The 17,274-nt window shown below is 35.9% G+C and overlaps 1 long non-coding RNA gene across 1 annotated transcript in view; it reads left to right on the top strand.

Moving 5' to 3' along the window:
* LOC110360434 (uncharacterized) overlaps positions 1 to 17,274 on the top strand; it is a 522,839-nt gene that overhangs the window by 231,535 nt on the left and 274,030 nt on the right. Inside the window, exon 3 of the long non-coding RNA XR_010465887.1 lies at positions 11,289 to 11,336. This is a non-coding gene — a long non-coding RNA (uncharacterized LOC110360434). The remainder of the gene's footprint in view (positions 1 to 11,288; positions 11,337 to 17,274) is intronic.

The following is a 17,274-nucleotide window of genomic DNA, read 5'->3' as shown; positions in this document are numbered from 1 at the left end:
GGGTATGTAGGTTTGGAAGGTATATCTTTTGTACTAATAATGTCTTTCTAAGAGGAAACTATGTTTAAAAAAATTAGTTTTCCACTTTGCTTTTATTATGAGCTTTATGTTGCTAGAGCAGAGTTACGATTGCCTGGGAGGGGGTCACAGAGGCTGTTTCTGTTTAATGAGGTATGTGAGTAGTGGAAGGATAGTGAAACTTTAGCCTGCGGTTTCCATAGATGTTAATTTGCCATTTTCACAGGAGTGTTCTCTTCACTTGTCTGTATCAAAAAGGTACAGTGTAGCGAAGTAATTGTTTTGGTTTAGACCGTTGTTTACTTCAGTACATTCTTGTTTGCATACAGTTTCTTGCTGTTCTCCATGTAAAGCACCCTGTACACGGATAGTTTGAGCATCATCGTTTTACCAGTTCTACTGGTTTTGTCACAAGCCTTACAGCTTTGTGAGTTTTCCCACTTGTATTAACTCCAGGAAACCTAAGATTGTGAAAGTTGAGTTTCTTACAAAAAGAGGGCAAATGAAAGTGGCAAATCAGTATTTCCTGTGAAGGTTGCAACAGTTTCCCAGATGAGATGTGATTAACATTCTCCTGGCTGGCTCAGATGTCCGGTTTTCTAAGTTGCATGATCTTAAAAAGTATGGTGATTAGCAATCGGATCAATAGTGAAACAGTTTTTCTCATTAAGAGATAATGACTTACATGGAGGCTATATGCATGGAGTCTGCACAATGGAAATATATATATAATATATAAAATGCAAACAGCATGGAGGATGGAGGTGCAGTAGTAGACCCTCAGGGTTGTGTTGGTTTGGTTTGGTTTTTGTTATGCTAAAAGGAGCAAAAGTTTGGTATTTACAGGTTTCTTTTCCCTTTGACTTGAAAAGAATTACATCAATCTCTTTGAAAGTCAATCTACTAAAGCAAATGAAGGAACAGTTCTAAATTAAAAAGGTGTTTTTTCTATGTTTTTATTATTTCTGCTGTTACTTAAGAATGGTGAGAGTGCTTTTCTGGCTTCTCTGAAAAGAAAGTAGAATTTCCCTGCCTAATCAAATGTAGTTAATCTTTGTTACTTGATAGTTTCATCATTGTTGTTTATATTAAGAGGGCTTCTCATTAGATAACTATAAAAAATTAGACCATGATGTCAGGATGGAAGCATGTTTTATGGATGACAATTTTTAAAATGAAGTTATAGGCCTGTTCTTATTTTTCAACAATTTCTGCAAGGGATAAACACTGAGCATCAGGAAGTTGTTACTGTGTTTACAGGTACTGTGTTTTCATCAATTGTTTGAGTAAATGTTGAAAATCTATTTCGCTTGTTCGAGAGTAATTACTGACTCACTCTTTGGATTATTCAAAGAAGAAGGTGAAGGTAATAAAACAAATGTGACCTAAGGGTTGGCTGGTTGGCAAAGCTTTGACCTTAACGAGGAGATTTCATAACTTTCTCTGTGAATGGATGACTGAGCTGCCTGCAAATATTTGTATTGTTATATGCAAAAATAAATGAGCAGTACAGGAATTGTATTGGTTTTCCCCCAGCCCCTGCTTCATAATTGTTATTGTGTGGTGCTTATTTCAAAATCTATTCTCTCTTGTATTATATTTGAGATTAAGTGATCTGATATTTTTCTTACCAAAAAAAACCCCATAGAAGTATGCTTCTGTTTATTCAGATATTGAAATTGCGTAATATGGTCTGTGTAGAACTATATTTACAGCTGCTTGGCAAACAGATGAAGCAAGTTTGCAGCCTAAGTAACAAACTGCACAGACATAGCCCTCCATTAAGAGTTGCTTGTGTAAGCATATCACATTTCCTGGAATGTAAACCACATTAAAAAAATATATTTTATATGCTGTAAATCTCATTAAAGCACTGAAATTAACTCAGGTATTTTTTTATATTTGCTTCTACTTAGCATCATTTGTAGCACCGCTTTCAAATGTATAGCTGCTTTCCATTTGTTTCTGCATGGTAATGAGCAAACATGAATACTTGTTATTGTACTTCTTTTCTTCCAACAATGTACTTAAGTTGTTGTGCCGTTCAGACTAGTGCTCCTAATTATGCTGTATATGCATCAGTAAACAACATGAAGATGCAAAATGTAATTTTAGGGGAACTAATTAAATTTTGAATTCAAAGCACATCACAAAAATTATTTTAATGTTTTCAAGAAAGTCGAAAATCCTACAAGCTGCTCCAGTTCTACTAAATCCCTACCCCCTCTGAAACCAAGAAAATGATTATTCAATATTATTTCCATTTGAGTCCCTTGACGTGCTATTGATTCACTTTATTTTTCCAACAATTTCTGACAGATTTCCCAAAGTGGATTATTTATGTGCTTTGATATTCATTTTGTGATTACCTTTGAAAAGCACATGGAAATTAGAGCTGCAGCAAACTGTTCACCAGAGCTACAAACTAGTGAACACAACCCTTGGAATTAGCGTGTTCACTGCTTCTGTTATGTGCAATATACTGTTTTCAGCATCCAACATACTGGGTATTAACTGAAGGTAGAAAATGTTGAAGAAGCAGGAATTAAAGACTGTTTAATTGGCTCATGGCAACACTATTGAAAGAAGTTGAACACCCTGAAAGTAAAGACCTATTGCTGAAAAAGGTGCTTGTGGAATTTCTGTGTTTAGAAGATGACTCTCTGAAGTATATTTGTTATTCTCAGTAACTGGTCTGAACAACCCAGTTCTGTGACAGTCATGGAAGGAGACACGGTGCGTTTTTGTTTCACTGGATCATTTATCTCAGATATTTTTAAAAAACAAACCAACCAACCCCTCAAATCTCCCACAATACCCACAAAGCTTGGAAACACAACTCTCCCCACCCTGGGGTTAAGAGGGAAGTGCATTGTCTAGACAAAGTTTGAGGGTCACTGTTGCCTTCTCACCAAGACTAAAAACTTCTCTGGGGACTGACCCTTGTCCATACCTTGATGTTCCCATTTTGCTAAGGGATCCTTTTTGTCTGGAAGTAGGTCTTCCACTGCCTCATTTTTTTAGACATGGAAAGATGCAGCAATATATAAATTGTTAACATTCATAAAGCTGCACAGATCTGATCTTGCTGTGAATGCTGGGGGTGGGGGAGAAGTTTGACCTCCACAAGTATGGTAGCCTTATAAATATCTGTGTTGAATTTTCTGCTGGTGGAGATTATTACATTTCCTAAATAAAGGTCTGGACTTGCTACACCATGTTTTCTGCTCTGGATTCAGATAAAATGGCTTTTCACAAAGAGAATTCAGGTTTCTGTCTCTTAGACCTGACCCTGTTCTTACCTAAAATCTCTGGAAACAAACTATGCAGTTAATCACTATGAACACTCAAAATTTTCATGATGGGATGCAGTTAAACCCAGTTCATCCATAACAACTGACAACACTTGAATTATTTGTAATTTTTTCCACCCATGTGACTTTATAAACTTTTAAGCAATTTTCATAATCTGAGATTAGCCTGGTATGATGTTTTATTTGATTGGATAAATGTGTGCAAACAGTTGAGATAAGAATGAAATTTAAGAACTGAGAACTTCTACTGATATATTTTTGAAGTTATTTTCCAAATTATTTTTTTACAAATCCTGGAGCATTTGTGAAAACACTGGAAAGGAAAAATTCTCTGAAGGTAAAGAAGTTAAAGTAGTAAATCTTGTTCTTAATTCATAGTGTGTTAATAACTATGTCAAATTGCTATGCCTAAAATAGCACCTGATGACCCAGGTCCATGGTTCTGGGTATCCTCATTAAAGTAACACAGTTTCAAATAGAACCCAAAATTTAACACCTGCAGCAACATACTAGTAAAGAGAGGGAAAATAATACACAACAAAACCAAACATAGAGTGTGAAGACCATATGTGTGTGTGTGTGAATATTGGGCCAGAATAACACTAAGTAGTTCTGTTTCGTCCTGATTTTTCAAGGCTTTTTAAGCTTTATCCTAATTGGGTTTGTGAGCTCAGATTTTTTCTTTAAATCTAGGTAGTTCCTTCAGTATTGGAACCAAATTCACTGAAGCAAATTAGGTCTTTGAAATTTGTTAATTCTCTTTAAGCTTCTTTATGAAGGAGTTTCCAAACTGGATTAATTCAAATTATTACCTTAGCAGGATCTAAGCACCTAATACTGGTGATGTTATTGAGATTTCTACCTTTCATATAACCTGTAAAGTTCAGCTCCCAAGATAATATGATGATCATCTTGCTGTGTTCTCTATTTAGTATTCTAATTTGCAATCTAAATCAAAGAAGGGATAGTTTAGCAACAGACAGGTAGCTTTCAATTCATAAATACGCTGTTATTAAATTGAGAAAAGAGAAAGACCTGTAGGAATTCAAGGAGGGGAAGCAAATCAATTAAGATCTATATTTAGTTTTGGAACTGAAATACCATTTATCTTCTGAAGAAATAATTATATTGAATAATTCCATTTGTGGAGTTCCTGGACTACAGTAGTAAATTAAGAGATTGTTTTCTTGAATGTCCTTAAAATCTTCACTTAACAGTTTGATGGGAATAAATACAAGCCATCCTTTGAGGTCATTTTAGTTTCTAGACAACTAGATTGTTGAGGTTTGTTTGCGGGGTGACAATAAAACAGTGGCAGATGTATTGTTAACCCCCTTTGGCCACTCCCTCTCCCCCCTTCCCACTAAGGACAGGTGATCGGGAGGGAAAGAAAGACAGAGAGAAGAGAGTTGGGAAAATTAAATATGTTTTACTAATGCTGCTAATAAAATTAGAGAAAATAATACAAAATATACATAACTAATCTCAGAAGTCCCAGCAACTGCTGGGCCAGTACCCAAAGTCCTAGACTGGACTCTGCAGCCAACCAGAACTGGATTCAGTCTGTCACTAGGCTTCAGTTCGCAGGGATGACTTGCAAGGTCCTCTCCTAATGTCGGCCATAAGAAAAAGGGACGATCCTCATGATGTCCCACTTTTATACGAAGAGTGAAGTGAATGGGATGGAATACTTCAGTACTCTTTCCTGTTTGTTCTCAACTGGTTTTTCACAAGAAAGCTACTCTTTTAGAGAGTAAATTGATGGTGTCAGAAAGTAGTTTGCTGTCATGAATCCTGTGCTGGTGCTGTTAGGTTAGTTGTTCTATTCATTATTAAAATGTTCAGAGATTTATTGTAGATTCCCAGGGGAAAAAAAAGATTTGAATGAGACCTGGAGGTCATCTAGATGAGAAAGTTTATCTGTTTCAACCTCCTGCTTAGAGCAGGAGTGTCTTCCTCGTTAGATGAAATTGCTCAGGGCCTATCCAATCGAATTAAGTAAATCTCAGAAGCTGGAGATTACATCATCTCTTTGAGCACCTGTTCTAATAAATAAAAACTAATTTATTCTAAGGACTGCAAGAACTTTTTCTGCAGAACTGCAACTTACCCATTTGCTCCTTAGCCAGCACTGCTGCATGGAGCTCTTGTGTTCCAGAAGAGGAACACTGTGAGGGTTCTGTTGTCCCATTTTTCTGACTTGATGAGATCCCTTTGAATAAATATTGCTTCCATCCACAAGCAATTTGGCATCATCTGCAAACTTGCTGAAGGTCCGTGCATTACACCATGCAGGTCATAGATGACATTGTTGGGTTTTGAACCACTTCACGTTCCTCACCACTTTCAACCTGAGACCAGCTTTGGCCTTCCCAGTTCCATTCCTGCTCAATCAGATGAAATATCACTTGGATCTCTCATTTGGATATATGGCAAATTAGATTTGAAGAAGCAAACATTGCATCAATCACTAGGATCTGTTCAGTTCCTACAGTGGGAAAATCATCTCTGTTAAAGAAGACTCGTAAAGACTTGCATTTTGATTGTGGTTTGTCTGTAGTGTTCTATAAATCTTTGTGTTCATGTAACCTGTAAAAAGAATTTGTGGAGATGATATAGGTGTACCTCTGAATAGTTCCTCATGGCCATGATTGACCCTCATTTTGTGCTTGGATCTGCAGCTTGGCACAGTACAGTATTATGTATCTTTGAGGCTTCTGTTTCTGCTGACGCACAATCTGGGAAGTTTTGAATATGAGTCAGATTTGCTTGTTGCCTTAAAAGTTATGGACAAGTAGAACTGTCATCTCCTATTTAAAAAGGCCACATCTTCTGGCTCTTTTTTTTTAGTTTTTTTCCTTAAAAGATCTTGTCACTGGATTATACATGTCCTTGATAAGAAGGAAGATATTCTTTATGGGCATTAAATAATAGTCTCTTGCTTTTGAGGTGAAGAGCAACAGACTCCAACATGATGCAGGGGTGTATTGGATCGTGTTCTACTGCACTAGTTAAAGCAGGGGGAGGGAATTGGGGTTTAATCAGGCCAGCTCAACAGCAGGAGTTAGAAAGTGTTCTTTCCAAGCATGACGTAGCATATATGTATTCAAAAGAGTATATATTAAGCTCAAAGACATGGTATAAATGGGCTTTCTGTAGAAAGGTTTTAGAGTCTCATGTGCTGCTTGGGCATTGTGACTTTTAAGTCTGTTCAGGAGACTGTCACTGCATAGATGTCACATCAGAAAACTCTTTTTCCTCCTCCTTTCCACTTGCTATATTTCTGCTTAGCAAATCTAAGAATTTAAAGATGGAATTTAACCATTGCTCAAAACTTTTGTTTTCTGATTTCTTTCTAATTTTTAAAAATTCATTGCAATATGTAGTATTTGGTAATGTACATTGCTATATATTTGCAAAGAACTATCTTCTCCTTCCTTACCTTCATGTTCCAGTCAGATTTAAATAACTAGTTATTCATTTAGGACAAGACAGATTGTTCTTTGAGTGAACTCACTCATAGGTGAATATACTCAATATTTATTTGAAAACTACCAATACTAGAATAATTTGTGTATGCTGATCTAAAACCAGAAAAAATATTCAAAGCCATATTATTCTTTCCGTATTTATACTAAAGCATTTTTCTGGTACGTTGTCAGAATTTTCTTTGAGGAAGATGTTTTCAAAGGCAAATGCTTAGTGTATTTGAATGGAGCCGTTAAGCCTCTTATTTTTATGAAATAGAGCATCCTCAGAGCTCTTGCAGTAATGATCTTGGATTAGGTGAAAGCTTGAAATAAGCAAGGAATGAATGCTTTAAGATACCATTCCATCAAATGGCTAAACACTGTAATACAGTTATCCTAAAAATGTCATTAGAATGCCTAATAAGATATTGTAGTTTATGTCTGCGTATGACTGTTTGCATAGATTTTGGTGGGCCTGCTAACACTCTTAGACAAGTGCTCATATATAACCTTTGCAGAATTGTGGTGGTAGTTATACGAAAAATCAATATACTACACTAAGATATTGAAAAATAGGATTTTCTACCAGTTAGATGCACACCATTAAGGTATAGTAAGATTTTAAGCTATTGAGCCTGCTGGGTAGGGTTCCAAGTGCAATTCGCGTTACTTTGTTTGCCAGGTTTTTCACTTTGTCATATATGCTCATAGAAAATTGTGACAGTGGCTCTGGCTCTCTGTGTAAATTTATTTTCCAGTTTGAGGGGTTTGGGGTTTGTGTGTGTGGTTGTGTGGTGGGCTTTTCTTGTTTGTTTGTTCAGTTTTAACTAGGAAAGGAGGTAGGAATGTAATGAGTCCCATGGCTTGATCCTTTCAGGATCCTTTTGTAGCAAATTTTCCTGACTCTACAGCCTGGACTGGCAGCTGCTTCTGCCAACAGGCAGGTGCCTGGAAACCCAGGGGCATAGAACAGAAATAACAAGTATAGCAGCAGAGATTACGGCATTATTAGTACTGTAAAATATAGTAGTGCTGTCATGCTAACCAAGAGCAAGGCCCTGTGGAGTGGGGACATACTGAAAGTGAAATCTGAATTATCACCTGAAGTTCATCGCCATCCTAAACTTCTGTGAGCGGTGCTGAGCACATTTTGTGCTGGAACTCCTTGTGGACTTTAGAATTCTAGATTTTCTACTCCTACATCCTTTTATCCAATAACAGCACCGTTTGTTGGCTCTAAGTTCATGTTTATAATGACTATACAAATTTAGCCTATGAAAATTAATGCATTCCTAAAACCCTCTAAGCTGCAGGCATAATACACGCGTATTGGTTGGGGTCATTCTTGCAAATTCTTTAATTGCTTGCAGAAGTTATTATTTATGGTACTGTGTTAGTGGAAAAATTACATGTCACTATTTTGAAACGAAGATTTGTTTGTGTTTATTCATGAATAGACATTTACATTTGTAGCTGCCTGTAAACAATGATTCAAACTTGTTCTACGACAGGATGTAGTGATGTCAAATATTCAGTAGTCCATGGGAAATCATGTTCTCATGGTAATGTGCTTGAACCAGAATTTTGAATTGGTTTTGCCATCGCCAGTTTTAGCTGCAGTTTCTTGTGGCCGTGGGCAGTAGCTTGAAATTTTTTCTATTGGAGGATGTTAATCTTTGATAAATGCCATGTCATGGATAAGTACTTCCACATTAGTTCAAAGCATATATATCTAATTTCCATGCAACTAAACAATACACAGATCCTAATAAGTGATACACTGCTGAGGCTTTTTCCTTTCATAGTACATGTATCTGTTTACAGGGAAGCTGTTAAATAACTGGGATTTCTTACCGATTTAGTCTGAATAGTATTTAATTAAAATGCAGTTTGTGACAGGACTTGTCTTGGCTGCCACTGCGATATTTTTTAAGGGCTCTGTTTGTTAGGGCACTTGACAAAAATGTGGAAGAAACGTTTCCTGTCCCACAGAATCTATAAAACTAATGTCTAATCCAAATTCCCTTGAAATTTGTGAAAAACAATATCTTTTCTGGTTAGTTATTTTTATGAGGGGTTTGATGTTGTTTTCAGATGTTGTGTTAAAATGATTTAAAAAAAAAAAAATAGAAAAAAATATTGTATTTAAAGGCGATTGAAAGTGAAGTCTATCTCCACAACATTATGCCTTTATTGCATTTAGGAGAATATGTCCAGCTCTCTACTGTTATCTGGGATCCTAGATATTTCATCTGGGTTTCTGGATTCTTGGCACATTGATATTCAATACATTTGCAAGATGATAGGTATGAAAAAGTGTCTACTTATAACTTCAAGCTGATGTGTTTTGCATACTTTAAAACATCTGTAGGAATGCTAAGAATTGGCAAGAACATAGACATTTTGATAAGAGCAAAAATCAAGTGTTTGTAAGGCTTGAAATAGCTAACCAGATATCTCTTGGTATTGGAGACTCACTATTTTGTAGCTTACTGACGTAATAAACTTATTCCTTTACAGTGATAGGAAGAAATCAAAATAAAAAGCTGTGCTAAGTGTTTGCATGGTAAAGGTGCTGACACAAGAATTCGGCTTTAGGCTGTGCCAAGTAGATAATATAGTTTGGCTGGAGATACCACTTTAGATCACTTTTTTCTCTTTCTTTTTGGATTTTTTTTTGATTGGTGGAAGAAACTTCAATGTGGCATCACACTGAGGAGGTTGTGTATCGCTACAGTGACAAGATTAGGCTTAATAAATAGCAACTCTCTGTACATACCAACTACCGAGTCACTGAAGTTTAACAACAGTTTTCTGCTGTAATTTGTAATGGAACTATATTGTGGGATGAACAATACCAAATAAGACTTTATAAAAATACCTATAGGGTAGAAAGTATTCCAAACGAAAGGCGTTTTGTGTTTGTGAAGTTGACTGTTCTGACACGTGGTAGTGCTGCCAGAAGAATCTAAGCCTGCTCAAGGCTTTTTCTTTTCTGTTGCTTGACCACCTTGATCCTTTCTGTTTTATATGGGTGCTAGCCAGGATTATTTTAGGTCTCCATATCTTCAGTTTGATGGTATAGAGAAGCAGTGATGCATTGTCCTTTGGATTTCCAGAGTCTGGTAGGATCTTACGCTGGCTGCAGGAGATGGCAGGCACGCTGGATTGATTCCTACTTTACTGCAGACAGAAACAAACTGTTCCAATTTTTTTTTTTTTTTTTAATCTCAAATGTTACACTGGGTTAAATATGAAGTACTAAATCTACTATCTGGAGTTATTTGTAGATGTACCGAAGTCACTTGGCTGTGAGTTATTGGGAGGGAGAAGGATTCTTCTGGCTCCTAATTTTTGTCCTGAAACTCACAAGAATATACTTATTTTACCAGTTCCTAACCCCACTCTTGGCCTGGACAGCCCAGCAATAGGATTTTTCAAAGCAGCCTGTCCTATTATTGGGAAATGTGAGTTCTGCTAATGTCACTGACCTGTTTCTTGCTGCTGTCGCTCTGCGTGTTCCCCAGGCAGGGCAGCTGGTTATCATCAAGCTGTCCCAGGCACACTGTGGCCGGGACCCCACAGTGGGTACCGAACGTGTGAGATTCTTGGTATGCGCATGGACCAGCTGAGGCCTCTACGCACCTCGTGAAAAAGGCATCAAGTAAACAAATTAATTTACAGGGAGCAGTCGGAGGTGTGAGCAGAATCTGGGTTTCCCATCTGCAGTTGGAGGGTGTCACTGAGGAAGGGCTGGCAGTGGCTTTTATGCTGCCAGACAAGCAGCTCTGCTAATGCTGCAGAATTTATCTTGAATTTTTACATCAGGTCTATGGCTACTGCTCATATGTAAATTGCATAGGGGAAAAAAAGGTTAACAATTCAGAGGTCTGGATAGTCAGATTTGTGGGGGAAACTTACTTTTCCTGTTATGTGGTGAACAATTCCAGTTTAAACAGCTTCCTGCCTAGTCATATCTCAGAAAATATCCCTAAGGCTGTTTTAGCTTTCATAGTCTGGTAGTGTTAGCATTCCAAATACCACTTCTTTATAATCTACTCGCATAGAGGAAGCCTGGACAAAATAAAAATGTATTCTTCATCTGTTATGTTGACAGAATTTTTGTAATGTCTTTTTTCATTATAATCCAAAATAAAATAGCTGTTTCTGAATTTAGCATTTATTAAGTAAGGATTAATCTAGGATAGAAACTGTTGTGACATTCTTGCTTAAGAATTTCTTTTTTTTCTACATACAACAGCCTCCTAAGGTTCTTTCCAAAAGAAAAGTTATCTAGATTTAAGCAATAAAACAATGTCCATGAAACAGTTTAAAATGAGCGCTTCCCTGGACTGCGACAAAGGAAATTCAGCCTGCTTTTTTTCTTTCGACTAAGGCCCTCAAGCTCAGATTTCCTCTCTGTGTGATGCTCAGATGTCTTATGTCCATGTCTGATTTTGTGTGTGTCTCTCTCATTCTCTTTCAGTTTGGACAGTGGATCTATGCGCAATTCCCCCAGTCCCGTGGATCTGAGGTGAGTGGAACATCGTCTTTTCAGATTTCCAATAACACACAGAATAATTGGCCGTGTTGTGTCCAAGGCCGTTGCTGGAGCCAGCAGATGGTGCTGTGCAGCATCTTATCGCTCCCCAGCTCAGCTCCAGGAACTGGTGAACCAGAAAACTACTTAAACTTTCTAGTGCAATTCCTGAGATGAAACAAATGTTTGTGGAATTAAGTAGTGATTTCCTTTAAGTCTGGGGGACTATTTTACTGGGTATGTTTTCAGTCTTTAGAAGTTAACATATGCTGTATATTGTTTTGGTTTTTTTCCTGATGGAATCAGGGGTACCTAACCACACTTAAACCAACTGTAACTGTTCGTGCCACTTAGTAAAGGTTTGAATTTTCTGACAGAATAACCAATAAAACTTTCATATTAAGAGCTAAAACGGTTTAGAAGAGAAAGAAATTCTTGGAACTATAAGTAAAAACAGCAGCTAAGCCTTTTATTTATGGAATACAGATGAGGAAAAGTTTGTGTGTGTTTTTTGTAGGGTTTTTTCCTTTTTCAGCAATATCCTCGCTGTGTGAATTGTACAAAACAGTTGAAATATTCAATTCTACACTGCATACTGAACGCCTAAAACGTATACAGTGAGGTAACGCACTCTGGGTGCATCTTTCAGAGAAAAACTATGTGTAACAAATGAAATGCTCTTGTATTTAGTTTTAAATAACATCGCTCTGAGATTGAGTTACTTAACAGAAGAGTTAAGGGAAAATTCTGATGCAAGAATCAAATATGGAGCCCTTGAATTGTAAATAAGCTTGTTCCAAGGTTTCAATTTGTTGTATTAGTCAGTGACAAGTACAACATTTTTAATGCGTGCCATAAGCTTAGTCTACCCAAAGTAAACAAGCAGTAGTCTGTGTGCATCTCCAGCCATTGGGCAGGGTTAGATGTATGCAGCTTTGTTTCTGATAATGGATTCAAGTTCAACATAAATAAAAACAGTGTACATTAAGGAGGATAAATATCTAATTGCCATAATCTGTGTCTAGAATTGAATGGATGTAAACATGCTAACCACAGAAAACAATTCCGCAGAACAGAAAGGAGCGAGTTGGATGGTTATTAGAAACTATCTGTCCTTCTTTTGTTTATTGAGCCCTTTCTCTTAAAAGATGGAGACTGGAACTTTTAGGATGATTTTTCTAAAACATAGTGTGTTTAAGCTTTTTAAATCTAAGGTGGAATTGTATTATGTGGGCTATATACATCTTGTGGCACTGCAGTGAAATACATCCTTTGCAGATTATAAGATCAGAAGAGAGCAGTCCTATGCTGCTGGAGTTTTGATAGAATTTCAAGTAGTTTTCACGTGCAGAAGTCAATTTTAGTTCAGAACCTGGGTTGCTTTTTATCTTAACACTGTAGAACGGAACAATTTTTCTATCGATATACATGAATAAGGTACAAATAGTATTTTCTATTTTTTGGTTATCAGCACTGTTTAAAGAATACACCGTGCTTGCTTAGTTTGAAAAAGAATGCAGAGTATTTGCTTTCAAAGGGCTCACTAGAGGCCCAGGCAGAATTATGTTTCTGCAGAGCAACCTGATTATTGAAACTTCTATCTAACAGAACTCAAACTATTCATATTAGGGTGAGCTGTTTGTAGGTCAATATATTGGTTTAGAAAACTACTAGTAAAATGTGGCTTTGATTTGCATAGCATGGATTGTTTTCCCAAGAACCAGGGGTTTATTTTTAGATAACTGGATAATACATTTAAGTAGCTGAGTTCACCTGTTTACTTTTTGGGGTGAGTTTCTTTTAAGCTCTTTGACAGAAAAAAAATCACTATTTTTTTTAATGTTAGCTTTATACTCAAACATATTTGGCTTTCAATAAATATCCTGAAATATATTTCTGCCTTCTAAAAATGTGGGAGTCTTATATTTACAGCTAAATGTGTAAGACTTTGAAACTAAATGTCTTGTGTATTAAAAAGAATAATTCTGATAAGAAGAATATGTTATTGATAAATTACCAAAGACAAGTATGGATTTGAAAAGACATTTAGACACAGTGACAACATTCAGACTTAGTATCTTCATGACAGTGTTTCAATTGTCTCTTACGAAGCTGATAATCTTTTTAAGAAAGAAAATCTATCAGATAAACAGACATTTCAGAATGTAAAGCCTCTTTTTTGAAATTATTGTGAAACTGTGATATTCATCACAAGTTCTAACAGTAACTTCTAAAAGAAGAAAACGCTGACAACTATTCATAGCTCAGTTACTTTTGCTGGCTGAGTTATGTTTCTGTGATTAAGCACTTGATTTTAAAAAATTATCAGTATGTTTGCAATATTAGTGCTGTGAGATTAATGGATGAAAGATTATAGGAGCAGAGAATCAGTATTGCACCTTCAACACTGTAGCAATGCAAATAAAAATCTATTTCCAATATACTAATATAGGGCTGCTTACACTGAACTGGAAAAATATACTTGCTGTCCAGACTAAATTAAAATTGTCCATAGGGAGTGTTAAATCTTGTAAAGATTTAATTGCATTTATAGATAAGAGAGATATTTGTACTGTTTGCTTTAGGAGAAAGTTAACTGTTTCATATAGCAAACTTTATAGTATCATCTTTAAAGCATTAATATTTCAAGCATATACATCATTAACCTCGACATGTAAATTACTATTTTTTGTGATAAGCTGTGGCCCAATTTCTTCACGTGTTTCCTATTTAATATCCTGAAAACAAGTATTGAAATGACTCGCTTGCTTGTCCTTGAACTCATCACATTACTACACTTCATCTCACTTCATCATTTAATTTGTATGGTTTCCAAATCGTAGTGATTATCATCTATTAGTACCCCTGGTGACAGAGGGCAGGATCCTGTTGTATCAGAGTTAATAAAGCAGAAACACAAGCCTAATTACTCTGGGAGGTAAGCCATGCTGGCAAGATTTACCTTTCACATAAGGTCTATATGTGGTTAATACTTACAAATAAAGATGGATAGATGGGCATCTGTGTGTGTGTGTTTCTCGAGTTAAATAATTCATTTTTGTGTTACCATTTTTGATATAGTGTCCTTTTTTGTAGGCTTCTGTGCATATATTGCTGTAACATTTTTCAGATGCTTTATGTCCAATTTTGAAAACTTAGCTATACATGGAAGCCTCCATCTGAGTTAATTTAAATAGTTATGCAAATATAGCATAGATTCTCTCAGGCGTTGCTTATACCTCTGCAAATTCATATTAAAAAGTATGCATACTGTATATATTAGCTTAAGATTTATTCAAAACTGGTCTGTGCATAACAAATTCAAAATACTTGTCATGATAGTATTAAATATAATATGTATGGAATATAAAATGTGATTTTGTATGGATTTCTGATAGAGTGGTGTGTATGTGTATATATTTCTATACAGGTATGCACATGCACACATATGTAGAGAAACCAGTGATGCAAACACTTTTATTTTGCTGCCACTATCTTACTGCTCATGACTCAAATAGAGAGTGTTGGCTCATAGTTCTTAGAAATCATAGTGATTTTAAAGATGAAATGGTTTAATCAGATACTTCGAATCTCTATAACTAATGCACACATTTTTAAAGAGAAAGAAATCTCAGATCTGCAAATATAGGTCTACTTAATTTGCTGGATATTATGTGAGTCTGCAAACTTTTTAAGCTTTTGTCCGAGTGATATTTATGATGATTTGTTCCGGAGTGATGTGGTCTTTATTCAATTAAAAGAAATACAAACAAGCGTTTATGCTACGAGATACAAAAAAATGTTATGATAGTTTATACAAGACTTTATATAAAATGTGTTATTGGTTGACTGTACGTCAATTTTAATTTAAGCTTTATGATTCAATCTGTGTCTATTTTTAATTTAAGTGGATTACATTCCGTAAAGATCCTTTTACTGTATTGACTTGGATGTACCATATTATTAGGTACTATGAGTTCAGCTTCTCCAAATCTGTTAATACATAAAACCATAAGAAGCCTCTTATGTTCAAACCAGGTTAGAGTGAAGACATCAGATTAATATTTGATCATGTCGAAGTGCCCTTAATCAGATTTACTTATTTCTCAGAGTGTTTCTGCAATTATCATAATTGTTGTGCTAAATATGTTTGTCTTTATATCTGGCTTTAGGCATAATCTTCTCTCTTGAAACCCTCTCATTGTGGGACTCGGATTCCTGCACAAAACCCAATTAATATTAAGATGACAGTCCCTGATGAGTTCCCAAGGAGCCAGCAGCTGAGCAGACTCTGTAACGTTCTTAAGTACAGACTACTTGAATGATCAAGAGCATCTGAGGGAGACATACAATTCAATAATCCCTTTCTCAGGAAAGTCAAGAGTCCTGTGAGATAAGAGTGAAATCAAAGGAACACATCAGAAAGAAAATGACTGCTATAGTCTTGTAGTGTCTCTATTAAAATGCAAAAGTTATGGATTTTTTTAGGGGTGATGGGAACCTTTTCTGGTTTATTGATTCCTTTTTATAGTTTGATGATTTCTCTAAGATTATCTTAAGAGCTTAAAGAAAAAAGAGACTTCATCAAAAGGTGTTTTGTGTGACAGGAGCATACATACTTTTTGTTTCTGTTATATTAACTAATAGAGCACATTGCAACGCTTCTTGGTTTTGAGACTTAAATTTACGCAGTTTATGTATGTCATGTATTCAGTGCAGTTTTTATTCTGATGGTGACCCACAAATGATAAATAGGCCACATGTGACTTACTCTGTACAAACTGTGCCTTGAAAATCTGGAGTTACTGAAAAGCAATACTATTTACAGGGTTTTGTATGCATCAAAATGGCAACCCCTGGTCTTTTCTGATATCCCCCTCCATGGCCTCTAATATCAACAACTAAATGTACTGTAGGTTCGTAGCACGCTCACCTATTGATTTGTAATCAGAAATTGGTTTCCTGTCACTTTAAAAGGGAAGCACTAAGGGGCAGTAAAAACAAGCCTGTTTGTTCTAGATGGAGCTCTGGTTCAGGCTGCACGCTCCACATTTGATTTTAAAGAGTTTACATTTTTTTTTAAAGAAGATTCTACATGTAGACTGAAAAGGCCTAATACTTATTTTATTATATTGTGCAGAGTATATGTGTCTAAATTGCTTTTGAAGTCCTTCTTAACAAATACGCATCGTTAAGATTTTGGTTTTTTTAATGATTATATGGCTGAAGCTGCTATTTCTAGAGGTAAAAAACACAAAACCAAACAAAACTTCTCAGTGCTGGTAAGTGTTCTTTCACTATAGATTTGCACCGTTAACAAAGTTTCATTATCTGAAACTTGCTAGACAGTGAGATAGTAAATGTTACTAAGTGATCAAAAATGTTCTTGTGTATCTCTGTCAGTGTTCCTGCAGCTTCCCTTAGGTTCACGTCTTACGCATGTCACTGAATAGATTTATTCAAATAGTTACATAAAGCTTTGTTTCAAACCCAGAAAGACTGTAAAGGAATGCAGCACAGACACTTTCTAAATGCAGGTTTTTAAGTCTTACTCATCCTCTGTTTTTAGTTCAGTTTATTGTATATTATAGTAAACTTTGCAGCTGAGGACATTATTCTAAGAAAGTCTAATATTACATTAGAAGTATGACTTGCCAACATAAGCATTTTTCTTCGTTTTCCCATGCCAAACCAGACTAAATTATGAAGGATGTGGAATAAAATGTGCCTTCTAGTTTTCTGCTACCTAATTAATATTCAAAGGGATCAAAGAGGAAAAAATGAATACCTAAATCATACATATGTATACGCCTTTTGAGCTTTGTAATAAAGGCAAAATAACCCCTTACTTGGTTAAAATCCAACTTAAGAGTCAACATACAAAGGTGACTGCTGTATAATATTAGACATATCTGTATTATGTGGGCACGTT

Source organism: Columba livia, chromosome 13 (assembly GCF_036013475.1).
Source record: "Columba livia isolate bColLiv1 breed racing homer chromosome 13, bColLiv1.pat.W.v2, whole genome shotgun sequence".
In the NCBI taxonomy this organism is placed as follows: Eukaryota; Metazoa; Chordata; class Aves; order Columbiformes; family Columbidae; genus Columba; species Columba livia.
This window is presented reverse-complemented; position numbering and strand designations above follow the sequence as displayed.